General features: G+C 38.9%; 1 protein-coding gene across 1 annotated transcript in view; it reads left to right on the forward strand.

Moving 5' to 3' along the window:
* Positions 1-12997, forward strand: part of LOC135257098 (leucine-rich repeat and fibronectin type-III domain-containing protein 5-like) — a 48691-nt gene that overhangs the window by 860 nt on the left and 34834 nt on the right. The window lies entirely within an intron of this gene.

The raw sequence follows: 12997 nt of genomic DNA on the forward strand, positions 1-12997 counted from the left end.
GAAAGGTTTCTCTATGAATCAAGCAAATGTTTTGTCAAAGGCAGGCGTTCAAAGAAATAATCTGGCATTCAGGTATACCGCAAGGTCAAATTGTGCTTCCTAGACATGGATGATAAGGCGAAGGATCTGTTATCTGTTTCTTGGGTGCTATGTATATTTGGTTTTCCCCACAGCGCAAGCGAGACCCCTCAAACACAGTATTGGATATATATCGCTGTATATAGAAAATGGATCTTTAAAATTAAAATTCTTGATCGATTAGGCGAACGCTATATTTTGCGGGCGTTTTTGTGTATGTACCCCGCACTTGTGCTGGTTTCTCTCGATTTGAAGGATAGTCCAAAATAGGACCGATTTACGCAGACTATGGTCAGGGTTTAAGGTAATGGAAATTTGTAAGCTGCATCAGATCCCTCCGATGTAGGCTATTTTCTTGAAATGTAAACGAAGTCTAGATTTTGAAAAGACAGCACTGTCAGTAATTCAAATGAACACGAAAGGGTGATTCAAGCCTTCCAAGGTTTAGTCGAATGGGTCAAGTATTTGTTGAGTCTTCAAACAATTACCAGGTGCCAACTGATAACAATAGCAATGGACAAATTAATATATCACCGGCAATCTTCTACAAAATTAAATATGGCCTTTATGTCAGAAGGTAGTCATTGTGGGGTATCATACTCGTGTGATCCTAATTGATTATATGTTTATATGGAAAATAATAATTGTGTTTCTTTCTTTAATGACATATAGCGCATTTACATTTATGTTGCCACAATTCTTAAAATAAATTTGAATTTATAAAAATAATGTTTTGCTTAAACCACAACGTTATAAATAACGTTTGGGCTGCAAGCCATTGTTTTAAATGGTTTAAAACGGAAAGGGTCGACTTAACTATGTTTTCAGAGGTAAAAGATAGTGTCAGACGCGAATAAAAAACAAGTTAGATATTAGATATACTGGTTTTAAGAGAGGTGTAGGAAACGTAGCCTGTATGTTTTACATGGTTTGTCTCTTTTTTGTAAAATGCATGCAAAGGATCTAATTATTTTGGACAAACCGAATCCATAATTCACAAGTAATTTTTTTTTTTTTTAAATGGTGATACTGACATGCCTTTACTGTATGTGCTTAGTAGTGGAAGACAGTATATAATGCATATATTTTAGAATTATATTCATGAGATCATGGCATGTCTGTGTATTCTTTCAGGAAGCTAAGTGCTGTCTCGAAATGCCTTTAGAACATAACAATTCTGGTTTGAAAATGGGACGAGCCAATTACAAAGCATTTTAAAATAAACAAATAAATAAACCACAAGTTCTGTGTTTCCTTATAAAAGGTTTTACATAACAGCATTTTGGTCTCTGTCCTGCCGGCTGCTGTAAGGCAAAGTGAACTGCAGCACGACTAGCTAGCTAGGGGTTTTATATTTCACTGTGTACCCCATCCTGCGGCTTTATACTGGCTGGGTAGGGCTTTTCGCTGTTTGCTGATATATTTGAAAAACTGCACACAACACATTTATAGCAGTGGTATCCAGAGGTGATTTTTCTTATTGTCTGTGTTAAACGCACGGACCGAAGTATATGCCTACTACATGTTGCGTGCATTAATGGCGCGTTAATTGCGTGGAGTCAGTTCGCTGTGGCCCCATACATCAATACTGAAACTGGACCCATTATCTTTCTTGTATAGCTGTTCAGAGAGGCTCAGGACCTCGATGGAATCTAACCAGTTGGCGATGGCAACTGCTGGGTCCTCGCAGCGTGCGCACTTGCTTAATTACCTTTGAAAAGCTTACCTGTCTGGTGCATGGAGTCAGTGCTGAATATTCACGCCAGGCATATTGAGATTTCCCTTAGCGGTTGCGATTAATAGCCCCAGAGTACCAAACAGTGTTATATGTGATTTCAGAGATTATCATTACTCCATGAATAGGATTTACCCTTCGTGAGAAAGAGTTCGGGTGTGTATTGAGTAAGTTTCAGCACCACAGACAGCGACGTATTTCGAAATTTGTAACTGTTTTCTTCAAACATAGCTGGCTTGGTACTTTACCTCATCAGATTAACCAAGTAACACGATTTAACGCAAACATAATGTAAAGAAAAAACCTTACTCTTACAGGCTACATATGGTTCTACTTTGGTCCCTATTGGACTCATATGTACTCTGTTAGAGTTGAATTGGCACTGGATAATTGACTGTGTACTGTAGGTGCTGGGCTTCAAACACTGATTAAAGCCTACTTTTTGCACTTTTCTTTTCTGAGAGTTGTAAAAGTGGCGTTATTAACACTTAAGGCATAACATGGATAATATAACCTGTTTGCCACTGGTACTGTCTTGAACCACTAGTCATATGTAACACCTGCATGGTTGATTCATTTAGTGCTAGAACATTCACCACACATCAGCTGAACCTTAGATCAAGGGATTGAATAAGCATATTACAGTCATAGTGATGATGATGATTAATGATGATAATAACATTTCCTTGCTTAAAGGGATATAGTTTTTTTTTTCACATATTTGACATTATTAGTATTCTCTGTGATTACAACATAATAGAGGAACACCAATGAGATTTCATAGCATATGTTGGAGCTAAGCTTTATGGATAGTGGTAATGTCAAATATCATGTGAAGTCATATAGCTGATTTTTTTTTATTTTTTATTAGAAGCAGGATCTTATATCCAGCATGCATACTGCTAAGATTTTAAGGATTTAATTGTTTGCTGTCATGCATAAAGTATTTTTTAATTCCCCAATGTTAATGCTCACATTATTTCAAATGAGCGAATTCAGTTTATGTAAAGTGCACGTGCAAGGATTTGCTGCACGAATGCTCTCGCTGGTTTTTCCCAACGCAAGCTAATAGCTCCGCAACCGAGACACAAGGCCGCCGTTGTCACTCCACCCAGATGGCGGCCCTAGCCTGAGGATCAGAATGAAGAGCGTTTAGTGTTGCGGAGGCTGCCATGCTTTCTGCACTTGGGCGCTTACTTGGACGGAGCCAGATCAAAGTGTGGAAGTAGGTCAGGCAACGCCCTGATTAAGGGCAGGCCAGACTGATCCTGTTAGCCCGCGGCCGGCTGGCGTTAGCTGCCACAGGTGTCCTTACACATCATGTGGCTCGCGCCCAACCCGCCCTTGCAGTGGACTGTCACCCAGTAGAGCTTCTTACGGCTTGGCAGAGTGATGGGGGTGGGAGGGGGGGTGATTTGAGGGCTGGGATTATGCTATGCTGTTGCTTCTTTACCATTTGGAGGATTAGTTAGTACTTGAGCTGGAAACCTCCTGGGAAAACAACATTGCTGCAGGAAGTTCAGACCATATAAAATCCCAATTTGCCAGTGCTGTGATGGGAGAACTGTGCTTTAGAAGAGGCCATCTTTTACATCTGGCATTAAACAGAGCTTTGGGTTCATTGAAGAAACACATTTTTTAGCAAATAGAAAGAGGTTCCCCAGTTTTTTGCCCTGGCAAAATTGCCAACTTGGCTTCCAGTTATCCCCTCAGTTTAATTGGTATAGTAATCCCTTCTTTCTGATGTGTGGTGAGCATTTTAGTGCAGAATGGTTGCCATGCTTCAGCTAGGTGGGTACCACTCACTGTACATAGTTGTGTGATAGTGAGATGAAAGGAATTATATAAATGCGATCACTATTATTACAAGCAAATAAGGTTTACCATTTTTGGCTTTATGAGCTTGTCGTGGTGTTTGTGCGTCCACAAGAATTTTGGCTATTAGAGCAGGCAAAGGGATTATAATAGCTTTATATGTCAGACATATCATTCCAGTATCATGCCACTTGGTGCTTTAAAAGGTTTTTAAAAGATTTAAAAGCCATTTTAAATAAAACATAATTGGAACTTGGGTGGATTTATTTGGTGTCTTGTAAAAGAAAATACCTAAAAGAGCTTCACCCAAAGTAGCCTTCAAGGGCTTATAAACATATTCCCCTTACCAACTCATGCCAGTTGCAATCTCTTTCCTTGCCTTAGATGTACATGTTTGATTGTTTGAAGCTAGTACAAAATAAAGTATTGTCTAAGTGCATGGGAAGAACATCTTTATCCTGTGGGGGTTAATGAGGGGAGCATGTTGTGAAGGGGTGCAAGAACACACCTTTCAACCAGGCAGCCAGTTAAAACCTAAACGCATGGTTTTAATTAATAACAAGCTTATCGTGTTTTTTTAGATGCCTGCTTAATTGAGGTTTCTAAAAACATCCCACAGTTTGAACAACCACAGCTTTGACCAGTACCCTTGCTCTGGGAACTAATTGTAGGCTTGCACCCACACAAGAGAGCAACGTTTCCTTCCACAGTAGTGTCACATGGTCTTCAGAGCTTAGCTACACATGCATGCGTGACCATCTTGGCAAGGGGCTTACTTATCTGGGCCAGTGGCTTTGAAGAACTGCTGGCCCTTAGGCCCAAGGGCACCTATTCAACTCTTTGTTGAGGTGAGCTGAATATCATTCAGCCATCTTCCATGAGTCACAACGCTCCAGTAATTCAGTATTCAAGTCACTGCACATTATATGAAATCCTGTTGAGTACTGCTGTATTGAGGCTTTTTTTTCTAAACCAGATATAATGGCATTTATCCAAGAAGGAAAAGCTCACCATACATACAGAATAGATGAGCAGTGAAGCAGCATACAGGCAGCATATTTTAATGAAATAATTAATTCGTTAATTAATTAATATATTCTTTGAATTTCATTACAAATATTATATTGCAGGCATGGTCTTTCTCACATCAATAATCAATAAATAAATACATAATAATAAAAAATTAAAATGGCATTATTCAGATGCATACAGTAAACCTGTACATGACCGGTAGAATACCCTGGAATATACAACATATCCTCCTTAGACCCAGAAATTAATTTTTGTCCTCTGTAGGGGACACAAGTCTCTGGTCTTAATCTCAAGAACCATATATTCTAGTCTAAATTTACATACTTAAACTTTTTTTCTTTTCTACTGGGTTTCAAGGGGATAATCTGACATGATTGTCTTCACTAAAGCCCAGCTATCAAAAAGATATGCATAGTATATATTCTTTAAAAAAAAAGTTATATGTATTTAAGTTACAGTTATTACATTCTTTAACAAAAATGATATCTTATCATACACCATGAAGGGAGATGAGTGTTGCCTCATTATGGTGCAAAGGAGTCTCCAAAGAAGGGGCAAAAATGAGAAATGAGACAGACCAACCTTTGCATTCAAATAATGTGATATGCAAAGTGCTTTAAACGCACATACTGAAGTGTTAACTGACGTGTGCGCACACACACTCATCCCATGCGGTTCAGCGTATGCCATTTGGAATGCTGTGTATCAGTAGCGTGCGGCCCCGTGAACAGCAGTGAAAATGAGAAATCGTTAGTTTCCCCCTGAAAATACACTTGTAATGCACTTAGCGCTTTCGAACGTGCCGCGGATGATGTAAAAGCCTCTCGTCATTCTTAACTCGGCTAAAGTGGGTTCATGTTCCCTTTGCAAGGTCTGACTGCAGAGCAGACCGTCTGGCTCAGCTTCCATTTGGTATGCAGTCAGACTGCTCTGGGGCCCCCATAATGCCAAGTTTGGGATGGCCCACTCACTCACTGCCCACAAGCTGGTGCAGATGAAGTTAGTTTTGAAAGGTGAACAAAGAGGAAAAAAGAGACACCTGATTGCCTTTTAAACACCGCAAAGAACCTAAAACAAGTCACGGTAATATTTTCTACTTGAGAAGAAATACAAGATGTTAAGTCTCATTATGAAAATTAAACACTTGTTAAGATAGGCTTTTTGCAGTGAGGGGTCAGGGATTCATCATCCAGTCTTCCTACTGGCTAAAGTCTCTTCCTCTCTGTTATTTATTCTTCATTCCCTCAGGATTACAATGCAACTCTTATTGTAAAGAGGTCTGTGGTAACATGGTCGTAAATGGCACTAAATAAAACCGAGATTGGTTAGATGGTCGATTTTTGGTCACTCCCTCGCAGTACCTGACAGATTCCAATCCCCCAGGCCAGGGCTCTTATTTAAGATCCACCCTGGCAGTGGCAGGAGGTGGCTCCCAGCCAAGCTTCGGTGACAGCGGGGATGGCGAAGTGCAGCGATAGGAAGAGACTTCCAGCTGCTGGCTATTCTGCCGGAGAAGCAGACCATTTGACGTGGGACACATTTATTGACGCCTGCATTCGATGTATTTCCTGCACATGGGCCGTGGTGCAGCCTTTACGGAGCTGGCCTTGTAAACCGAAAGGTTTTATGTTTGATTTCCTTGTTGCCCCCTTGGGTAATAATGTATAGCTGCTGTGGAATTCCAATTAAGGAGTACCTTTGAAATGTAAGGATGGTCATGTGGGATAGGGGTTGAGGAGATGTGGGCATGGAGCAATCCAATAAAATACCACAATAAAGTATTTTCACTACAGATACAAGCTTGGTCTTTCACAGTCATCATTCAGGACATCATCAAGTAAGCCAGATGAAGTTTATCGTTGGGCTGCATGAATAATTAAGATGCAAATTCAATCCTGAAACACACCAGACCTCCCTATCTGTCCTTGTGTCATAAAACTGGCCTCGTAACCAGGGGGTTGCGGGTTTCAGTCCTGGGCCGAGCACTGCTGGGTCGAGCAGCGGTAGCAGCCTGAGATGATCCCATCATTACAAATATTCAGCCTAAATGGATGATATATATTGTGTACACTGTGTGACTCCAAACAAGGGGCCAAACAAAGACAAAGAAATAAAGAATGTTGTGACTGCATTCTTTGATAAAACAGGCAGGCAAACACAGGGCAGGAAACAGGGATAACAGATGCTGTGTTAACAACTGTTTTATTTGCATTGATTCCCTTCCATGTTTCAATCTGTTAAACACTGTGAGCTATTATGTTCTGATCTCCTACTGCTCTTTGTAGAATATGTACACGAGACCTTTCAATTGTTCCTCAGGATTGTCAAAAACATAAAAAAGTCAAGGCATTGTTCTCACAACAAACAAAATATCAATCACATTTTTTTAAAGAACGTTGTGTGTGTTGGTGTGTTAGATCAGAATCGACTCAATTAGTAACACCTCCATATTATCAGACAGAGTGATTTTATTCACCCACTTCTTTAATATCCTTCTAGCCAGCCAGAATAAAATCCACACAAAACTCAATCTGGAGACCATATGGCGAATTGAACATACAGGGAGGCTTTAAATGGAACACTGCAGGACCTTGTTCATAAGTTTGAGTACCAAACTTCTTCCACTGTGTGCATTAAATACGTTGTATGTGTATCCATCTCCATTTGATTCCTCATTAAGCAGTGCCACTTCTTTTTTCATTCATTTGTTGCAATAGTGCACTGGGTCTTCTGAGAAAGACAGTCATTATGTTGCTGTGATTTTATTGATCTTGTTTCCGCTTCTATTTTCTTTGTCCTGGCTCCAGACATGGATTTCCTTGGCTCTAACTATAAGTGTTAAAGATCACAGTATGTTCTGACTGGGTCGGGGCAGCGTGGGAGGTTGGAGATAGATACAATATGAATATGAACTCAGCAGAATGCGTTTGTCTACAACCGAAGCCAAGGGTACCCCAGGAATGGCGTGGTTGGCTCCCTTCCGAAGCAAACTAGATGTTTAGTTAACTGTTGACTGTACCTCCTATTTGGAAACGCAGACAAAAAGCAAGGGCCGTTATTGGAAACCCCCCCAGTAGTCCTACTTGCCACATTGGTTCCGTGTCTAGGAAACTGCAATTTGATGCCTATTGGTCAGCTGGAGCTGCTGTACTCTAATTGTTATAAGGGGAAGTACAGTATATAGCAGCTTAAATGAGTTAGTGAATCTGCTACAGAATGGTGACACTAGAGGGACATTTAAATAGGAAAGGAGACTTTTGTTTTGGTTGTTACAGTAATCCTATATCATGTTGTATCAATGGACAGTTGAATCTTCAGTTAACACTTATCTCTAACACATGCTTGCAATTCACAACTCTAGGAACCCAAGCTTATTTCTTTTTTTTTTCCTTATTAAGCTGCATTAAGCTTGTTAACTACTGTATGCTTACTGATCTGACTTTGAAAAAACCTTTATTTAACAGAACTTTAAACAAAGGCCATTAGAAATAAAAAGTAAAGGAACAAACCATACTGATAACCTTATATCCCACCCAATTGAGCTACCCCCAAACAACACCAACCCCCATACCACCTAGAACATAACCAGAACATTCAAAATCAAGAAAAAAAAAAAAACAAAGAACCAAATAAAAAAACCAAAGAATATAGAAAAAGTACCAATCCTTGCTTAACACATAGGTACTAATTCTCCTTTCCACACTTTGGAGAGCACTCCATTTACAGCCCATTTGTCTTTAAATTCTATCAGATTGTCATTAATTTTGTAGAGAGAGAGAGAGAGAGAGAGACGTTTTTAAAGACGTAAGACGTTAGGATGGTATAAGCTCAATAATACACTGAGCTTGATTTTTATATGGAGCAATTTCATCTGACATGTATGACAGCAGGTGTTATTCTTTCCCCCAACAAACACAGAGTAATATATACCTTATGGGATTCTGCTGTTTCGAATGGGCTTTTCTTTTGTAGTATACAAGAGCTATGGTGTGGAACAATGCAGAGCCCTCATACGGAGAACAGGTGATCTATCATGACTGTAAATATTATGAGAGATTTTACAGCTGTTCATAAATATTCTTAAAAATTATTGAAACAAAAGAAGAAAAAAAAAAACATAATATTCCTGACCATAAACCCTCGAAGATAGGTACCAAATTAATGACAAGTTATCTCATTGATATAGTTCTCCCTTTAGAGCATTGCTACTCAACTCCAGGTCCTGTGGGCCACAGTATTTTCTCCAATCATGCACTACACCACCAGATTTCACTAATGAGCTTACTTCCCAACTGTGGTGGTTGCTCAGCTGAAAATAGATGTGACAGAAACCTACACTTTATATTGATCATTGGTCACAATCTGTTTTCATTCATTTTAATTGATTTTTGAACGTGCCAATGATCTGAATAATTCATTGGCAGGTAAACACACAACTTCTTTCTTCACATCCTGTTAGGGAGATTAAATGATCTTAAAAATGTTTTCAACATACAAAAATGCCAAGTTACCCACACATACAAAGCACTGTCTATAAGTCATTAATTAAAAATCTAGGCAATTTTGTTAAAAATATTGATATAAAAATGAGGCCAAGTTACAAGAAACAATATTGCCTATTTTAGCTCACACAAATTAAACAAGATTTATTCCAAAACAATGCTACCTAATGTTTCCTAAATTATTTATCCTTTCTCCAGTGTTCGTTGCTCCCCCCCTTATTATAGTGTTCGCCGCCAGATTTGCTCTTATATTAACACAGAAACCATAAATCATCACCAAATTTTGTTTAACACCTTTTTAAGCTGTGAAACAATGTCTTCAACTAATGGTTAACACGCATAACTGCAGTAAATATACAAAGAACAGACACTGAAAATGTATTTCTAAATTAACATTTAGATGTTTGCCATCTGCTGGATGAACATAATATAGTCTTACCCATTCATTTCCTATGGTGGTCATTTTAGACCCGGAACACCACAGGTGTGACAAAGTTGACTAAACCACTCAAAATTCAATGAAAGTGGTGATCAGCAATTTTATATGTTCAAATGCCTAGTGTGGAGAAAAACATAAGGTCTTGAGGCAATCAGATGAAAAACACAATATTTATGATTTAGGAAAGCTGTAAATTGGTCAGATTTGACCAGAACACTGGAGGAAGGTTTATGTAACTTGGCCCTAGATTTTGCAAGTTTCAGTTAATGACTTATGGATAGTGCTTTGTATGCACGAGTAACTTGTATACATACTTTGTATAGTCACCCGGTGCGGTCGACCATTGGTGTCAGCCAATGTTGTCACCCAATGGGGTGCGCAAGGAATTGCGTGTTACGGAATCAAACGACAAACCGCTTCTCCTTACATGAATACCGCTAATTAAATCAGTAAATCAGTGAACTGCATCGGTGATATTAGCTGTTTCAAACTGTCGCTACACAAAACACTGCACAAAAAATGTATTGCCAGTTATTTCGGTGTCACCCCCCTCTGATGGTGTCACCCGGTGCGGTCCACACCCCCTGCACCCCCCTAGTGACGCCTCTGCATACGTGCAAACACACATACATTCTTACTCAAAGAAACACAAAGCTGTGGATTCAGTCATTTCTATGCCTCCGCAACGGCACAGCTGTGGCCAGAAGCATTATGTTTTCGGGTTGTCCGTCCGTCCGTCCGCCCGTCCGTCCCAATTCTCATGAACGCGATATCTCAGGAACGCCTTGAGGGAATTTCTTCAAATTTGGCACACACGTCCACTTGGACTCAAAGATGAACTGATTCGATTTTTGTGGTCAAAGGTCAAGGTCACTGTGACCTCACGTCCATCCCATTCTCTTGTGAACACGATATCTCAGGAACACCTTGAGGGAATTTCTTCAAATTTGGCACAAACGTCCAACTAAACTCAAGGATAAACTGATTAGATTTTGGTGGTCAAAGGTCAAGGTCACTGTGACCTCACACAACACGTTTTTGACCATAACTCAATAATTCATACGCTAATTATGACAAAGTTTCACACAAATGTCTAATTGGATAAAATGAAGTGATGACATTTTATATCCAAACTGGCTACTGGTTGGCGGAGGCATACAACCGCGAGTCGGTATTTCTAGTTTTTTACTTTACCGTGAATTCCAATTAAATGCAGGTATCATGTTTTTAAATGGATTATGGTGATTGTTTTTAACAGGTTATTGTATACACAACAGACCTACTAATTCTGTTTGTATGTCGGTAGATGACCTATAAGCCTAGCCTATTTAAAAAGTAGTTAATTGTAACTCCACAGCATTTAACCAAGCCCAATCAATAAACCTGCTGTCATTAAATCCATATGGCTACCCCTTCATGACTTTTCCTAAACGTATCTATTGAATTTTCTGTATGAATATTATATAAGGAAATAAAGTTATAAACATACTTAAATGGCCATGAACGGTCAAATTGACTGTTATTTTGATTGCTGCTTGTTGCCTTGTGGCGAAATGACTCTAATTGTACCCAGCTGCCGCCCTGCAGAATAAGCCCCTGCAAAGATTATACAACTATACAAAGAGCAATAGTTAAAATTTTAGCAATAATTAGTTAGCAATTTAGCTATCTTCCACACAACAGAAATGACGACCACAAAGTTGTTAAAATGTGTTCTCTTGGCTGAAATAGCATCACAAGTGTATTTTTTATATATCCATTTTGCCTGTGTATCCGAGTATCTTGCAATTGGCTATTTTGATCAGATTATTTTGATCAGATGTTATTACCGACAGATGCAGCTAAATGTTAAATGGGTAGAATTGCTGATTATGGGACTGGAGTATTTGCATGATGAAATGGGCAGGAAAAATAAGAAGTAAAATGCAGAATAACCCAGGCTTGGGGCTTTATTGTGTGGACATATAAAGTATCTTAATTCTGTCTGTTTATATGAGGTCAGAAGGTACTGAAGTTAATGTTCTTACGGGCTAATGTTATTTATGTAGTTATTTCTGTCGGAAACACTGAATTTCCATACTCTCTGTATAGGTATGGGACATGTCCCACTCAGCCGTTACATGGCAGATGGCATACCAGCCATCCTAATAAATTCAATTTCAGAAAATTAGTTTTAATCGCTAAACAGACATAATGAAAAAAGATACCCACTAACTACTACTACTTCAAGATCATTCAAGTCACATCTGTGAATTGCAGATCTTTGTCATGAATATTCTCCAAGTGTGGATGCTGAGAACAAAGAGTACATGTATCCACAGTTTTAAATAATGTTGATAAAATGTGTGCAATTTTGTGATGCACATAAAAAGAGATTTTTTTTTTCTCATCTAATAGCCTAATCCGGGAGAACTGACTATATTTGATGGTATTGAGCATTTTGCGAATTAATCACTGTATTGTTAATCAAGGAAAATTATTGACAACAGATTGAGACCAAAAATAAATAAAGGAAAGTTTTCCACCTTCATCTGAGCAGCCGCCACTTTTTCCTGAACTAAAGTGGTAAAATAAATACCATAGATACCATTCCTGATGTACAAATGTATTAATGTGAAATTTTGGCCGCACTGAAAATCACACACCCTTCCCAGGCACCAGCATGTATTCAAGGACTCTCTCACAGTCCAAAAAAATATTTGTGCCTATTTAGCATCCAGGCAAACATGCCAAGTAAAGGCATGTCAACACTATATTTATCATCAGCCAAAATCACCCGGGAGCTGATTCATAACATTTTCAGCTATAAATCAACTCTATTAGGGCAGGTTTAACTTGAATAAAGTAGATATGATCCCTTATGGGCTCATATAAATTCAGTTAGAGTTTATTTATCAAGGAAAATGTTTCAGTGCATGCTTTTTAGCCGAGGGTGGGCAATTCCAATCCAGGTCTTTATGCAAGATTTTGTTTCCGCCAGTCAGCCTCACTCAGTTTTGGAATTAGCAGCAATGTCAGTTCACTCACAGATTTAGCCAAGGTAAAATATGTCTGTGTGTAATCAACATGAAGATACAAGATCAGGAAGGCCACACTCAATCACTCATTAACTTATCAAGGAACACTGCTAAAATGTAAACCCATGTGTATGAATTGGTGAATTGCAGTTAGCAGGGGTATTCCTTGCCTCACTGCTGAATTGTATATGAAATATTGGATTGGATTGCAAATAAAGAATGCACACTGTGTAAATCCCTCTGGACAAGAGTAGCTAAATGCCTAAAAATTTAAATGGATGCATGCACTTTAGATTTAGAAGGCGGGCATATCAGGTCAGTATGGCTATTTCTGAACTGAATTCTCAATGTCTCACAGCAAGAATTCTGATTAAGTGGG

The sequence above is a fragment of the Anguilla rostrata genome, chromosome 6 (genome assembly GCF_018555375.3).
Source record: "Anguilla rostrata isolate EN2019 chromosome 6, ASM1855537v3, whole genome shotgun sequence".
Taxonomy (NCBI): Eukaryota; Metazoa; Chordata; class Actinopteri; order Anguilliformes; family Anguillidae; genus Anguilla; species Anguilla rostrata.